Below are 18,057 nucleotides of genomic sequence, written 5' to 3'. Positions count from 1 at the left end.
CACCATAGACTGGGTGTAGAATGAACCAGACAGAAAGTGGAAGTCCAAAGCCGAGCATTTTATCGCCTCCTCCAGCCCCAGGTGTATGTGAGGAACCTTTGCCTCCCTGGGCACTGTCCCCTTATCAGGACCAGAGGGTCACTGGACTGGAAGATGGTCACGCCTTTTTTCCAGTTATTGTACTGCTTGTCAAAACCCTGGAATTCTATTTATTCATATCACACTTGTGAAATTGAGGGTAGTGTCAAAGAATTTACAAAGTCAGAGAACTCTTTATGTGGGACACCCCTGGCAGTCCACTGATTAAGAATCTGCCTCACAATGCAGGAGGCATGGGTTTGATCCCTTGTCAGGGATCTAAAATCCCACATGAAGCAGAGCAACTAAGCCCATGAGCCACAACTAGAGAGAAGCCCACGTGGGACGAAAGATCTGGCATGCCGCAATTAAGACTTGATGCAAATAAATAAATATTTTCAGAAAATCTTCCTCTAAAAGATAATTCTTTATGTGAAAGGGGGCATTGAAAAAAATGGAAGATGGGCCCCAAACTTTTCTCTGAGCCTGAGAAAATCCAGGGCTCAACTCTCACTCCGCCCTTGGTTGTCTCCTCCTGAAAGCCCCTCAGGGCCCTGGCTCTAGCACCCAGCCCCATCTCTCCCACCGTGCTTCCTTTCTGAGCACGATCATACCTGGGGGCCAGGATGTGTCTCTGTGTTTATCCTCTCTGGAGGGGAAAAAGCTCCTGGAGGACAGAGATCTGCCTGGCTTCGCTCTCTGCTGCTGCGTCCCCAGCACCCCGACGGTGACTGCACAAAGCAAGCACTCAGATTAAATAAGAAGAATGATGACTTCTTATTGATCATATTCCCCATACTGTACATTTGATACCATTAATTTACTTGTTTAGTAACTGAAAGTTTGCACCTCTTAATCTCTCTCCCCTCTACTCTCTTTTAAGATAACTTTCTGAACTGATTCAGATTCATTTCCACCTCCTCTTGACAAGCTGTGTAGAATACATCTTTCAGAGGCAGAAATGAGGAAAGAGAAGGACCCTGGCCCCGACCCAGGGTAACTGGATGGCTTGGATAAGAAATGGACGCTCCAAGTTGTTTGCTTATCTAAGAAATGAGACTTACAGTGTTTGTGCAGAACTCTTGATTGTAGCACAACGTTCAAAAAAGAGAGAAGTAGGGGGGATTAGAGAAGTAGGTAAGGGAGATTAAGAGGCACAGACTTTCAGTTACTAAATAAGTAAAACAATGGTATGAAATGTACAGTATGGGGAATATGATAAAAAGTCATGTAATACCTTTGTATGGTAACTTCCCTGGTGGCTCAGATGGTAAAAGCATCTGCCTACAATGCGGGAGACCCAGGTTCGATCCCTGGGTTGGGAAGATTCCCCTGGAGAAGGAAATGGCAACCCACTCCAGTACTCTTGCCTGGAAAATCCCATGGATGGAGGAGCCTGGTGGGCTGCAGTTCATGGGGTCACAAAGAGTGGGACACGACTGAGTGACTTCACTTCACCTTTGTATGGTGACGTATGATAGCTAGACTTATCATGGTGATTTCTTTGAAATGTAAGAGAAGCATTGTCCATGTATTGTGCATCAGGAGCTAACAGGGTTCAATTAAAAGCCAGCAAACAAACAAACTCATAGAAAAAGAGATCAGATTTGTGGTTCCCATAGGCAGAAGTTGGGAGAGGAGTGGGAGGTAGATGAAGATGGTCAAAGTTATAAACTCCAATTATAGAATAATAAACCATTTGTTCTTGTTTAGTCACTAAAGTCATGTGTGACTCTTTTGAGATCCTGTGGACTGCAGTCCACCAGGCTTCTCTGTCCATGGGATTTCCCAGGCAAGAATACTGGAATGGGTTGCCATTTCCTTCTTCAGGGGATCTTCCCAACCCAGGGATCCTACCCACATCTCCTGCATTGGCAGGTGGAATCTTTATGACTGAGCCAGATGTTAAGCCAGAATCCTAAATACTAGGAATGCAATGTACAGCATGATTAATATAAGTAACTCTGCTCTATGTTATATCTGAAAGTTGTTAAGAGAGTAAATCAGAGTTCTTATCACAAATTTCTTTTTCTCTTTCTTTTACTTTGTACTTATATGAAATGATGGATATTCTGTAAACTTAATTATTCATGATGCATGTGAGTCAAATCATTATGCTGTATACCTTAAACATAATAAATTGTATCTCAATAAAAAAGGGAGGGAAAAGTTAATAACTATAAGAATTTTTGTTTTAAAAAAGGTAAGACACAAGGTATGGTCTCTTGCTAGTTTTGCCATAGTTTTGACTTTGAGACATGTTATTCAGAATAATGGCAAGTGATACATTACGGCCCCAGCACTGTGTTAAGCCTTTAAATCTGTCATCTCATTTACTTTTCTCGGTGATTCTGTGATAACAGGGCTGTTCTTCCCACCACTTTATGTATGAGAAATCTGAGAGTGTGGTTAACTTCCTTGGTGCTCACAGAGGCTTCAGATTTATCAGCAAGGATCGAATCCCCTCCTCAGTGCCCTGGGTGGAAGTCCTGCAGACATCTGTGAATGCTGAATGTGCCCAAGTCTGGGTAGAGAGGGGTTCCAACGGTGGAGCATCACTGAGGGGATTTTGGAAACTCACCTTCTCCAAAGTGTCATTGTCCAACATTCTGTTAATATTCTTTGTATATACATCTCCTGGAGAAGGGAAATGGCAACCCACTCCAATGTTCTAGCGTGAAGAATTCCATGGACAGAGGAGCCTGGTGGGCTCCAGTCCATAGGGTCACGACGAGTCAGACATGACTGAGTGACTAACTTTCACTTTCTTTTCATATTCCTGAGTAAACTGCAGACACAGTATAAAAATCCAGGCATTTGACCCCAGGTATGACCTTTCCATTAGGCATGGAAACTGTTTCATCTTGAGTCTACTTCTTAGGTGCCCTGGGGCTTCAGATCACTCTTGTGGCTGCCTTAAAAAAACAGCAGAAACTGCTTACCAGTCCCCATGCATTCAACTCTGGGAAAGAAGAATTCATGTTTAAATTTATTTTTGAATCCTGAAATAGGCTGGTGGATAGAGGGAAAGGGGTGTGTTAATTTATAGTGGTGGATTAAAAATAGGCACAGTCCACTGGTACAGACATTTTGCCACTATTATCCAGACATAGGCCACCAGAGGACAAAAGAATATAATGTATCCATTATTTTTAAAATAGTGATGAAAATGGTTTAGAGATGATTATAGGTGCTAGGTTCCAAGCTCTGTACATCATCATTTTCACACATTTGATAACATCATATTCATTTTTAAAGATGATTTCAAAAATTATAAGCTTGCGTTTTTTAAAAAAAATTTTCTTAGATGAGATACCTTATGGCTGAAAAGGATGGTAATCCATTATTGTTTACTTTTTCATTTTGTTTGGTGAGAAGCATGAATAAAACATTCATTGTACTGGGTTGATTGCCAAAATATCAAAATCATATTTTTGGAGATGAGAGCTTCAGGTTAGATTGCTGTTTCTTCATTGATTATTCCCATGGAAAAAGTGAATTGTTGATAGATTACAATTCCATTGTGAATAATCATTATTTTCATAGTCTTTGAAAAATGGTTCAGAGAAGTGGAGAGGGCTACAACAGCAGGGCTGTGATGTGTTGCATGAGATAACTTGCCAGAGTCTTTTTGTTTCTCCATGTAAATAGCCTTGAGTTTCTATTTATTAAGATGGAAAATCTGACTCTTGAAAGTAAGACTACAGAATCATAATAATTGACTGTGATTTCTTTTCCTTCACGTAAATGGTTTCACTTTCTTATTTATGAGAATAAAGTTTTTCTTCTTCATCCTTGGTCAAAATAATTTCCTTTGTTCTGATGCAGTTATTTTTCTTTTCAAGTATTTTCCACATGTAGAATAGAACAAATTTGAATAGCACTCCTGGAAAAAAATTATTATTGTTTTGTTTAGATTATGGGAGAATGAAAGATTAGACTATGAGCATTCTATACTGTAATTGCATATATTAAATTATTATTTTTTACTTTTCTAGTCAAATATTTTATCAATCATTTTTTATGAACCTGTAGTAAAACAAAAGTAAGGAGTCTCCATGATTCCAACAGGGAGAAGTCTATTGTTCTAAAAATGGCAATTTCACTACAATTTTGCTTTATCACCACTAGCTGAAATTTATGACATCCATCAATGCTTATAAAAACTTTTCCCATCCTGATCCATATGTGGGATTAATTACAAACATATTCCTTCTTTTAAAGATTTTGTGACCAATGTAGATATTGACCAGGTAATATTCATAAAGTAATTTTTCCTGAACATGTGACGATGTATAATGTCATGAGGTTATGTGGTGCACTTGAAGGAGGGGAGACAGAGGTGAAATGGCCCCTGCCTCTCCCCAGGGTGGTCAAGCGGTCCCCAGAGTCCCTGGTGTGGATCTGAGGTGTAGAGATCAGGGATGATGTGAGTCCTGGCCCGACAGCCAGACACAGTGTCACTTGCTCACCGGGCAAGAGGAGAAGGGAAAGGCTTGTCAGTGTTTTCTGAGCAGGAGTTTGTGTTTTCATTTCTCCTTGTATCAGTTTTGCAAAGGCTCTGAGTACCTGGACCCCTAGCATCCCAGTAAATGGAAGCAGGTGAAAACAAGGATTTGTGAAATCGTAGCTGTGTGGGCAGTGCTGCACCAGGATCAGCTCTTTGTGCTCCAGAATCAAATGATTGACTGTTGGCAGGGATTAAAATGCGCTCACTGAGCTTGGGGGCTTTGAACTTTGCCAAATCCACTGAGACAGCTGAAATTTCATGGAAAGGTGACAAGGATTTCCTAAACCAAATGCAAATAGATGTTTAACTTTCAACTCCAGCTCAGGCCCCAAAATCTTTGCAAAATGCATGAAAGAAACCCTGGTTTGTAAATCAGAGAATGTTGTTTTTTTTTTTTTTTTTTTTTTTTTTTTTAACAGAACATTGCTATTTGAATGGTCTTAAATTCCAGCCTCTTAAAAAATTTTTAGTCATTATATCACTGATGAGTCTTATGAGATTTCAATAATACATGTGTGTTATGTAGAGATAATGTTATTTGGTGGCCTTATTAGAATTGGGGAAAGACATACCAAACGGCAAATTTAGTTTTCTGTGATAAAGACTGTGGACTTTCATTCTTTTGGTAATCCAGCCAGTTATGGATTATACATTCTCTTTTTTCTTTAATTAACTGATGCAAATAAAATATTGTATGAAACAATAAACACAGAAAACATTTTCCAACATGAATACATAATGTAATTAACCTATACTTATGAACATCTCATTTAAAAAATCTGTGTGTTGATTAGCATTTATGTTAGGAAAAATGTGTAGTGTTAAGAGTTACAGCCCAGATTTTGTCATGAAAATTACGTGCTTTTGACTCAGACATGGCCCTCACTTTCTGATCAGAAAAGAATGTGTGGGTAAAAATAAGATGATTTCAAGGTAATTTCCAGTTAAAAGTCTATGATCTGTGACCTTTTTTGTACTCTTTCCACTGGATCCTTGTTTCATTGATGAGGTTATTACAGGTTTTGTTATTATTAATTTCCTCCCAGAGATATTATTCTCTTTGTATATGTTGTTAGTCACTCAGCTATGTCTGACTCTTTGCAACCCAATGAACTGAAGCCTGCCAGGCTCCTCTGTCAACGGAATTCTCCAGGCAAAAATACTGGAGTGAGTTGCCATTTCTTCCTCAAGGGGATCTTCCTAACCCTGGGACTGAATCTGGGTCTCCTCCACTGCAGACAGATTCTTTACCATCTAAGCCACCAGGGAAGCTTATTATTTAGGTTTTTTTTTTTTAATTAAGTAAAATGATTTTATTAGATTTGTTTTTTTATTTTGGCAAAGGTGTGTCCCTTAATGAACCCCTGAACCACTCATCTGCTCTTTTAAATTTTGTGCGGTGGAACCAGTGCCTGGTTTCTCTTTGCATTATAATAGATATCATGTGATGTGGACGCTGCCCTGATGGAGTCTTTTCTGTCATTTAGTGCCCAGCCTTCCCCTGTAGTTTAATTTTATGATTGGAATCTGGGATTGTCAGTTACAGAAATTTGTGTCAGAAACAAATTGAGGACTGTGTCGATACTGAGAGACCAGGCTCCTTCTGCAGTGGTCAGTGGATCCCCATGAAAGCCGGGCTCCAAGCCTGGGTCTTTGCACGCTGTCTGCCTTCCTAGTAGGTATCTACTGCTGTGCTGCTGGGAATGCCTGACTACACCCGCCATGTGTGCTGGGTCTTTCTGCATCAGCTAGAAGCTGGTGGCAGATGCAGGCTCTCAGGCCTTGCCCCAGACCTCTTGCATCAGAGCCCACCCTCTAACAACCTCAGGTGATTCTGACACTCACTCATGTTAGAGAATCTGGTCTAAAGCCTCCTTGTCCTTTGATGGACCTTTTGCCAGGAGTTTCTGAGTGTTTCCTCCTAGATGCACCTTTGTTACTCTCCTTAGCCAGCTTTGCCTCTGGGATGTTGAACAGCCAGACACGACCTTCTCATTTCATCCATCACTACTGATGATAAGTGCGTGGGGTTGTTTTCCTTTTGTAACCAAGTCCAGGCCTGCTCTGAACATCGCATGACAGGCCAATGAATCCAAGAAATGAGGCGTTGAGGAAAGGAAGAGACTTTATTTGAGGAGCCAGGAGACTGAGAAGACAGGCTAGCCCCTCAAAATAACCATCTTATCAGGGTCTGGATGCCAGGAGGTTTTATAGATCAGAGATGGGGGGAGGTGAGGAAGCAAAGTGAAAAGGCTGTTACTCTTGCAAACATCTCCCAGAATGGCAAACCTCAGGCAGGGGATGTATTACTTTCTTCCTTCCTGACATCCACAAGCTACGGGGCTCTGAACAAAGGCAGCTTTAGCTTAACAGTCAGGCAGAGGGGCAGAATTCTCTGAGGCAGGCCATTCATATGATTATAATAACTAAAGCAATGTAAAGCACATCAAAGAAACAGTTCCAACATGGAGTCAGAATTGGCTTCCTCCCTTCAACACTTTTCCTATTAGACAAGGAAAAACAAACCCTCTCTGACATCATCCATGTTCCTTGCCACTGTAATGACATACTGAAAAAGAAACGTATTATTACTCATAATTTTTTGAACATAGGTCTTGGTGAGCATTTTTCTTTAACATGTAATAGAATTTCCTCATTGATCTAATGGGTTCTGGTACACCCCATTTCTCTGTTCCTTTTTGTCTTCTTAAACCTATGAATCATCAGAGTCATCAAAATGGATTTTGACCATTCAGATTCACAGTTCCCACCTCTAGAGTATCACTTGGACCACAGGACCCCAGAGATGGTTACCTGTGAAAACATTCTCCAGGGTTTCTGATGATGTGTGCATAGTCTAGTGATGGGGCCTGTTGACCTGGCTCTGCAGAGCCCCTTTATCTTCTTTGAGTGATAGGTATGGAGTGAGAGCTAGTTATGCTGATGGATGTAGAAATGCTTTACAAACTGCCCAGATTCCTCACATCACCGTGGCACCCTTTGCTTTTTCCTTATATCCAGCAATTCTTGCTAATTACTCAGTTCCATGCTTTTCCCAAGCATCTCCCAGCACTTCTGTGATGGGAGTTGATTTCAGGCCTTGTCATTTTACACTCCAGTTTCATGTCTGAAGCAAAATCCAAACTGTCTTCCATCTGACCTGCAGACAGATTTGCAAATATTTGTCATTTGTTTATTTCCCAGGCCTGACCAGTGACCTGTAACTCACATGTAGTTCTTTGAGTTGAGGCTGCTGAGGCTGCCATCCTGCTCTGTCTTAAACTAAACCCTCACATCATATCCAGGAAAGGAACCAACAGGAGGGTTCATGGGAATATGATCAGATTTCCTGGGCTCCTTGTCTTACAGATTTCAACATGACACTCATAGGCCATGGGGATCAAGTTATAGGTCTTTCTCTGCCTGATATAGAATTGCTTTTCCATTCAGTTTTCTTGAGGCGTAATTCCATCCACACCAGCAATTTTGCCCCATTCCTTAACATGGATTAATCTTGCCTTTCAAAACACAGAAACTCTTTGATCACTAAGTGTACCCCCTTTGATCTTTTACTATTCTTTTCTTGCCAAATTCAGAGTGATACTTAATGGTCAAACTCTGAAATGCTAAGCACTCAGTTTGAACATGAGTGCACAAATGTGATGACTTTGTTGATGTGGGCCCCAAACGTTGCTGCACTATAGACAATCCCTTGTCACCATATTATGTGGGTCTGTGGTTTTCCCAGTGGTCATGTATGGATGTGAGAGTTGGACTGTGAAGAAGGCTGAGTGCCGAAGAATTGATGCTTTTGAGCTGTGGTGTTGGAGAAGACTCTTGAGAGTCCCTTGGACTGCAAGGAGATCCAACCAGTCCATTCTGAAGGAGATCAGCCCTGGGATTTCTTTGGAAGGAATGATGCTAAAGCTGAAACTCCAGTACTTTGGCCACCTCGTGTGAAGAGTTGACTCATTGGAAAAGATTCTGATGCTGGGAGGGATTGGGGGCAGGAGGAGAAGGGGACGACCGAGGATGAGATGGCTGGATGGCCTCACTGACTCGATGGACGTGAGTCTGAGTGACCTCCGGGAGTTGGTGATGGACAGGGAGGGCTGGCGTGCTGCAATTCATAGGGTCGCAAAGAGTCAGACACGACTCAGCGACTGAACTGAACTGATGGGCATCTTTAAGAATGAAATAGAGGTGGAACTATGAGGTGATGAGAACATTGGGGATTTTTCTTTTTTTTTAAGTTGATGATATTCTTTCACAAATGGAATGATTTGTTTGTTTCAAGAAGACTTTTGTGCTGATGGACCATAACCAGGTTCATGGGTTACACAGCATCACACCGAGTAAGAAGACAAGGGCCACGTCAGCCAACATTTCTAGAATTTGGCTTCATCATCTGTAAAACAAGGTGACACACACAGGTTACTCGATATCCTGCCTTCTCCCTATATGAGGACTCATTACACAGGCACATGAACACAGTTCTTCTGAGATTATTCAGTTGGTATGTTGGTTTCCTTAAAAATTTAGGAAAGACTCAAGGAATTTCCTTAGAGCCAGTGGGCTGATCAAAAGAAAGTTCACGTTTTTGAAAACACAGGATGTGATACTGACTTAGCCATTGAAAGGAATGAAATCATGTCATTTGCCCTCTGTAATACAGAGTGAAGTAAGTCAGAAAGAGACAAATATTGTCTATTAACATATATATGGGGAGTCTTGAAAGAAGGTACAGGTGAAACTATTTGCAGATTGGAAATAGAAACACAGACATGGAAAATAGACATATAAACACTAACAGAAGAAGGGAGAGGTGGGATAAATTGGGAGATTGGGATTCATATATCTACAGTATTGATACTATGTATAAAATAGATAACTGAGAATCTACTGTAGAGCACAGGGAACTTTACTCAGTGCTCTTGGTGACCTAAATGGGAAGGAAATCCAAAAAAGAGGGGATATATGTACACATGTAGCTGTTTCACTGCTGTACAGCAGAAACTAACACAGCATTTTAAAGCATATATACCGCAATTTTAAAAAAGAGACACTGTGAGACTGTGTACTGTAATGTTCTTCAGCTACACATTTTTTAATGGCTGTGACTGTATTTTGTTTTGATGATTGTATAGCCAGAAGGTAAGTTAAGAATCCAAAACCCTAATACTGAAAAATATGTTTTCTAACCAATCTATGAAATGTCATTTTTTGAAACACCTGTATGAGAGTGGTAGTGGGAATAGTAAGTTACAAACAGCAATATGGTTGGGAGAAGTTTTTAAAAATTAAAGAGGTATTCGCTCCCTCTTTGCTCTTTTCTGTTTGCTGCTGCCTGTTCCTCTGGCTGGTCTCAGGGTCCTCAGCGTTGCAGTGATGTTGGGAGCTGACCACCGGGGACTGCTGAGCTAGGTGTCATGTGTCAGGAGGAAAGGAGGACAAGAGGTGCCTACTTCCTCCACTGGCCCTGCCCAGAAGAATTTTCCTGTCTGAGGGTTCGTTTGTGGCCTTTAGTTCCAAAAGTTGATATGCCACAAATGGGAGTCAAATTGCCAAACAGGAAATCAATGGAAATCAAACCCACTCTGGAATTGTTAATATAATCTGTTCTCAACCTAGAAACCAGTGAGGACTGTGCAGGGCACAGTATGTGCTTGCCCTAAATAGCCTTTTATTTCACTGGCTGGACCCATTACATACCATCACTTTCCATGTATAAAACAGGTCCCTTGGAAAATACAGTACTGGTTTCACAGGCATCCTTTTATGATTCCATCTTCTACTTTCCTGAATTCTTAAGTGGACTTTTTGCAATAGTTCACCTACAGTCAGTTGTCCTTGGTCTTTTCTTTTTCTATTGCCTTCTAAAATTTTGTAGTAAATTTAAATTCTCCCTTCTATTCATGAATTTAATAGTCTGCTCCACTGTTCAGATATCAGTGTACCATCTATATTAAGGTCACCTCTAAGTTTACTTAAGGACAATCACTCTGATATACCTATTACTCTGTCTCACCCAAGGCTCTGCTCTCTTGTGTGTTTTTCCAAATCTAGAGTACTTCGTTTTAAATGCCGACATTTTGCTTTCAGGCAGGCAAGGCTCAAACACCATCTCAACTTCTAGTAAGTGTTAATGAATAAGGCCTCATGTTATCTAACCAGAGTTTCATTTTCTGCGGATCTTATCTTTAGGTACAGGAGACGTGTGCAGAATCCCAGTGACTGGAAATCTCTGAAATATTCATTATGTGTTCCATGTCTGTTTTCCACATTGCTCTCTCTCCTGTGCTTAGTGGTGCGTTTTAACACTGTCTGGGTATTGTTACTGAGGTTATATGTGTACTACAGGTATGTTTATGACATATAACCTAGCAGTGTTTTGTTCTTGCTCCTTCTTGCTGGAAATATTAGCTTGGTTTCTGAATCTGAAGTGTGCATGCAACAGAGAGAGTATATGTTTCTTTGTGTCTTTTATACTTTGTGTGTTCTATATTTTGGCTCTAAAAAATACCTATAAGCTGAAAGTCATGTGAACACATTTGATTTAAGTGCATTTTGATGTCTGCTTTTTGAATAACATTCTCATTATTTAAGCTCAATTTTGCATGCTGGTTCTTCTCTTTTCACTGATATTTGATATAAAGATTTTGATTTAGATATGAACTCAGCCATAGGGATATACACATCGGAACTGGCTTTTGAATGAGTTACTTTGTGAGTTTTTATTACATATAATCCCCAAGACTATCAAGCCAATCCAAGGAGGGCTTAAACAGGTACCATTAAAAACAGGACTTATGACCATAATCCTAAGCCACAGAATGACATTTATCTAAAGTAATTACCTTGTGATCCAAACACATTTCAGTAGTATTTGTTAATCATGCAAGCATATGGGATCAGGGAATTAAAAATAAGAAGCAAATCAAATAAATGTGACTTTGAAAGTGAAATATATACTTGAGTTACTAGTTTATATTTTTAAAGGAAAAATTAAAAGAAATACATTTTACTAATATGAAAAAGGTCATTGTTAAGCTTTAACAGAGAATGAAACTAATTTAGTATTAGCTATGAATTACCAATTTGAATATCTTTCCATCTGTTTCAAGGTGAAATCTATGTGTGAAACCTGAATGCTCCAGTGCTAAGGGGGCCCATTTAATAGCAGGAAAATATCCCATGCCAGGTGGACAAAGCTAGAAATTCACCTTTTGGAAAGAGTGAAGGGAAGCTTAAATGGTGATCTGCCACTTCTTCATGTCTCTCTCCTCATTCCAGCTCCCCCGCACACACATGTGGGGGAAACCACGAAAGTAGCTGCAGTTTTAGGAGAAGTTTTGAACTGATACCTGAGTTTGAGACACAGTTTCCCCACTAATTAGGTGGACAATCGTGACTGTGCTATTTGAGGTCCTCGAGCATCTGTTTCCACACCTGTAATACAGGGATGACAGCCTCCCTGCTGGAAGAGGAAAGATATAAACAGCTGCTATGTAGGCGCTTCTGGCTCAGAGCTTGACACGAAGTCCCATAACCTAGTTGGCTTTGAGCAGTAGCAGTGCCCGTATCTAGCAGAAAGTGCCCTCTGGGTGTTGAGGAACACTAGACTTTCTGTCCTCACCCCAGTACGCTGCAGGGCCCACCTTGAGCTTTAAGAGAAGACCAAAGTGTTGCCTTCTTCATTTAAAGGATTCTTTTATGATTTAAAAGGACTAGAACTTTGGGATTAGCAGATGCAAACTATTATATATAGGGTGGATAAGCAATGAGGTCACAAGCAACTATATTCAATATCCTGTGATAAAGCATAATGGAGAAGAATATGAAAAAGAGCGTTTCTGTATAGCTTAGTCACTTTGCTATACAGCAGAAATTAAACACAACATTGTAAATCAACTATACTGCAATAAAATTTAAAAAATTAAATGAAAACTAAAAAAATAAAGTTGTTAAAAAAGTACATCAAAGAAAATACCAAAATTCTGAGTAAACACTGGAGAAGAGATATGTTCAGGGACATCAGGGACAAGAGCATGTACTCAGTATTATTAATATTAGAAACACTGTAATTTAAACCACTATAGAATACAATATGGGGCTTCCCAGGTGGTGCTAGTGGTAAAGAACCTGCCTGCCAATGCAGAAGACTCGAGTTTGATCCCTGGGTTGGGAAGATCCCCTGGAGAAGGGCATGAGAACCCACTCCAGTATTCTTCCCTGGAGAATCCCATGGATGAGGAGCCTGGTAGGCTACAGTCCATAGGGTCACAAAGAGTCGGACACGACTGAAGCAACTTAGCACTCACACGCAAGCAGAATGTAATAAAATATTTCACAGACCATCAGAATTAAAAATAAAAAGACTATCAATAAAAAAGAACTCAGTTTAGCCATAGTCATGTCTTCTTCCTCATTCCTGTTTATTATTTGTACTTGTTGAGATTTTTTTTCCCTATAGCATTGGTCTTTTTAGTAATATAACTTCCGTTTCATTTTAATTTTTTGTTTTGTATTTCATGTCTTCTTTCTAATTTCTTTAAGTTTACTTTATTCTTCTAGTTTATGGAATTGATTTTTGGCTGACTTGTTTCCAGTCCTTCTCTCTTTTAAAAGGAAATGCATTTCAAGCATAAACTTCTCTCGAATGAGCACTGTAGCTACATTCCACAAGACATTTTTAAAAGATACACCATTGTTTATTTTTAGTAGGTCATTTAAGCACATTTATATTTCCTTGAATTTCTGGCTTATTTGGTATTTTCCATTTATCAGTGTTGTTGATTCATCTTCTGTCCTATCGAGCTTTCCTGCTGTTTGTTTGATTGCTAGTGCTGTCTCCATTTCTTCTATTGGTGTGGAAGTTACAGCTTCTACTACTTCTCTGTGTTACATTTTGGGTGATTCATCATCTCAACTTTTTCTTCACTCTTCCTCTTTCTTCTATGTCTAGTCTGAGGTTTGTTTGTTGTTTGTTTGGGGTCAGTCTTAGAGGATTCTTTGTTCTCAGTTTTTAGAGGATTCTGGGACTCTTATTTGGTACAAGAGAGAAAATACGGTGATCAGGGTGGTGAGGGAGCTCCAAGTTGTAGAGAGAACAGAGAAGTTAAAAGAAATAGAGAAAAGAAAAAAGAAAGGCATTTTAAATCGGCATTCTGGAAGAAGACAGTTGGAGAGGCAATATTTGAAGAGATAAAGTGAAGGAGAACTTCCCTGGGAGCCCAGTGCTTAAGAACCCACCTGCAAATGCAGGGCTTCAGTTCAGTCTGTCAGTCGTGTCTGACTTTTTGTCACCCCATGGGCTGCAGCACGCCAGGCTTCTCTGTCCATCACCAACTCCTAGAGCTTGCTCAAATTCATGTCCATCAGGTTGGTAATGTCATCCAACCATCTTGTCCTCTGTCATCTCCTTCTCCTTCTGCCTTCAACCTTTTCCAGCATCAGGATCTTTTCCAATGAGTCAGTTCTTCCTATCACGTGGCCAAAGTATTGGAGCTTCAGCTTCAGCATTAGTCCTTCCAATGAATATTCAGGACTGATTTCCTTTAGGATTGAATGGTCTGATCTCCTTGCAGTGTAAGGGACTCCCAAGAGTCTTCTCCAACAAACGCAAGGGACACGGGTTCAAAACATGTGCCATAGAATTCTCTAGGCAAGAATACTAGAGTGGGTAGCCATTCCCATCTCAGGGGATCTTCCTGACTTAGGGGTTGAACCCATGTCTCCTTCATTGCAGGCTGATTCTTTACTGTCTGAGCCACCAGGGAAGCCCTTATTTATCTATTCTTTAAGTGGTATTTAGTCTATTCATATTTAATGTCATCATCAACATAGCTTGTATTTAGATCTTTCATCTTGATATATGTTTCTCTTTTTAATATCCTGCCTTATTTTACGTGACCAAGTAATTATTTAATTTCTATTAACTCTTTAAGTATACATTTTTGTATTGAGTGTCACTAGAAATTACAATATGTATCTTTAACTTGCCACAGTTCAATTTCCAATTATGCCATCAAACTCTTTGCAAGATGTAGGGATGCCGTGATTATATATATAATTCTACTTATTCCGCTCCCACTCCTGTGCTCTTTATTCCTCTGCTTTGAATGAATGTAGCCTAAATCTGTATTTGTTATATATATGTTACACAAGCATAGATATGTGTCTGTACACAAAAATATGCACATATTAAAAATAAATAAATCTCTTATTTTTACCCATATATTTCACTTTCTATGGTTTTTTTTTCCTTCTGCAGACTTGAACTTTTTTCTGAAATTGTATATTGTTCCCTGAAGAAGTTCTTTTAGCATTTCTTTTTTTTTTTCTATTTTAAGTTTTATTTTATTTATTTTTAAAATTTAAATTTAGTTATTTTAATTGGAGGCTAATTACTTTACAATATTGTATTGGGTTTGCCATACATCAACATGAATCTACCGTGGGTGTACACGTGTTCCCAGTCCTGAACCGCCCTCCCCCCTCCCTCCCCATACCATCCCTCTGGGTCATTCCAGTGCACCAGCCCCAAGCATCCTGTATCCTGCATCGAACCTAGACTGGCAATTCGTTTCTTATATGGTATTATACATGTTTCAATGCCATTCTCGCAAATCATCCCACCCTCTCCCTCTCGCACAGAGTCCAAAAGACTGTTTTATGCATCTATGTCTCTTTTGCTGTCTCACATACAGGGTTATTGTTACCATCTTTCTAAATTCCATATATATGCATTAGTATACTGTATTGGTGTTTTTCTTTCTGGCTTACTTCATTCTGTATAATCGGCTCCAGTTTCATCCACCTCGTTAGAACTGATTCAAATGTATTCTTTTTAATGGCTGAGTAATACTCCATTGTGTATATGTACCACAGCTTTCTTATCCATTCATCTGCTGATGGACAGCTAGGTTGCTTCCATGTCCTGGCTATTATAAACAGTGCTGTGATGAACATTGGGGTACATGTGTCTCTTTCAATTCTGGTTTCCTCGGTGTGAATGCCCAGAAGTGGGACTGCTGGGTCATAAGGTAGTTCTATTTTCAGTTTTTTAAGGAATCTCCACATTGTTCTCCATACTGGCTGTACTAGTTTGCATTCCCACCAAAAATATAAGAGGGTTCCCTTTTCTCCACACCTTCTCCAGCATTTATTGCTTGTGGGCTTTTGGATCACAGCCATTCTGACTGGCATGAAATAGTACCTCATTGTGGTTTTAATTTGCATTTCTCTGATAATGAGTGATGTTGAGCATCTTTTCATGTGTTTGTTAGCCATCTGTATGTCTTCTTTAGAGAAATGTCTATTTAGTTCTTTGGCCCATTTTTTGATCGGGTCATTTATTTTTCTGGAATTGAGCTGCAGGAGTTGCTTGTATATATTTGAGATTAGTTGTTTGTCAGTTGCTTCATTTGCTATTATTTTCTCCCAAACCAAACCCTATAGACTCCACCAGAAAATTACTAGAGCTAATAAATGAATATAGTAAAGTTGCAGGATATAAAATCAACACACAGAAATCCCTTGCATTCCTATACACTAGTAATGAGAAAGTAGAAAAAGGAATTAAGGGAACAATTCCATTCACCATTGCAACAAAAAGAATAAAATACTTAGGAATATATCTACCTAAAGAAACTAAAGACCTATATTTAGAAAACTATAAAACACTGGTGAAAGAAATCAAAGAGGACACTAATAGATGGAAAAATATACCATGTTCATGGATTAGAAGAATCAATATAGTGAAAATGAGTATACTACCCAAAGCAATCTATAGATTCAATACAATCCCTATCAAGCTACCAGTGGTATTTTTCACAGAGCTAGAATAAATAATTTCATAATTTGTATGGAAATACAAAAAACCTCGAATAGCCAAAGCAATCTTGACAAAGAAGAATGGAACTGGAGGAATCAACCTGCCTGACTTCAGGCTCTACTACAAAGCCACAGTCATCAAGACAGAAATATAGATCAATGGAACAAAATAGGAAGCCCAGAAATAAATTCACACACCTATGGACACCTTATCTTCAACAAAGGAGGCAAGAATATACAATGGATTAAAGACAATCTCTTTAACAAGTGGTGCTTGGAAAACTGGCAAACCACTTGTAAAAGAATGAAACTAGATCACTTTCTAACACCATACAGAAAAATAAACTCAAATGGATTAAAGATCTAAACATAAGACCAGAAACTATAAAACTCCTAGAGGAGAACATAGGCAAAACACTCTATGACATAAATCACAGCAGGATCCTCTATAACCCACCTCCCAGAATACTGGAAATAAAAGCAAAAATAAACAAATGGGACCTAATTAAAGTTAAAAGCTTCTGCACAACAAAGGAGACTATAAGCAAGGTCAAAAGACAGCCTTCGGAATGGGAGAAAATAATAGCAAATGAAGCATTTCTTATACTACAGATTTTCTGGTTACAAAATCTGAAGTTTCCTTTGACTGAAATTGTCTTAATCTAGCTTCCATTTTTGATGTAAACTTTGGTAAGATATAAAATTTTATATAAACAGCTTTTTAAAATTGTATTTATTTCACTCTGAGGAATTCAGTCTTCACTCTTTTCATGCTTTCCTTACATATGACCTGGCTGGGTTTTTTGTTGTTGTTTTGTTTATTTTTGGCTATTTAAGGTTTTCTTTCCAGTTTTGGTTTTCAGCAGTTTGCCTCTGATGCTATAGGTGTGACTTTTAAATTACTTTTTAAAGGCTTATCATGTCGTTTGCTGAGCTTCTTGGATATGTAAATTGACATATTTCATCAATTTCAAATTTAGTAACTTGTGTCTTAAAATAATTTTTATCCTATATCTTTCTTCTCCCCTTTGGGGATTTCAATTATTTATATGTTTTGATCACATATTATATGTTTTGGGTATTTTGTTTTATTTTTTTACTTTTTTATTTGCTATTCTATTATCAATATAGTGTCTATTGACTTGCCTTTGATTTCTCTGATTCTTTTCTCTGTCCAGTCTGCTAATAAGCTCATCAGCTGCATCTTCCCCTCTGACATCACATAATTCCATCATGATAGTTCCATTTCATTTTCCTTTTTACTGTTTCCACTTATGTGGAAAGCCTTTATCTGCTTATAGTTGTCATCCACATCTTCCTCTAGATCTTTCATCATAAATTCTTTGGAATCCCTGAGTGATAATTCTAACATCTGAGTCATTGCCATATTTGTTTCTATGAACTGTTTCCTCTTTTAAATGTAGTCCTCTTTTCTCACTTCTTTGTGTATCTTGTGTGTTTTTTTTTTTTTTTACACTGAACATTGTAATGGGATAAGGCATGTCCACCTCCTGAGAGGGATATGCCCCATGAATTTGATGGTTTGAGACTGAGTTAATCTAATGGGTAGCTGAGCTGTCCCTGGACTCTGTTGTGAAGTTAGAATTTTAAGTTAGACTCAGTTCACCACTGAA

General features: G+C 39.0%; 1 protein-coding gene and 1 non-coding gene across 2 annotated transcripts in view; both read left to right on the top strand.

The window, feature by feature from the left end:
- Positions 1-18,057, top strand: part of DSCAM (DS cell adhesion molecule) — a 678,525-nt gene that overhangs the window by 133,171 nt on the left and 527,297 nt on the right. The gene's annotated exons all lie outside the window — the stretch shown is intronic.
- Positions 1,331-1,403, top strand: TRNAC-ACA (transfer RNA cysteine (anticodon ACA)). Its single transcript has one exon. It is a non-coding gene; the product is annotated as a tRNA-Cys (tRNA).

The sequence above is a fragment of the Budorcas taxicolor genome, chromosome 1 (assembly GCF_023091745.1).
Source record: "Budorcas taxicolor isolate Tak-1 chromosome 1, Takin1.1, whole genome shotgun sequence".
NCBI lineage: Eukaryota > Metazoa > Chordata > Mammalia > Artiodactyla > Bovidae > Budorcas > Budorcas taxicolor.
This window is presented reverse-complemented; position numbering and strand designations above follow the sequence as displayed.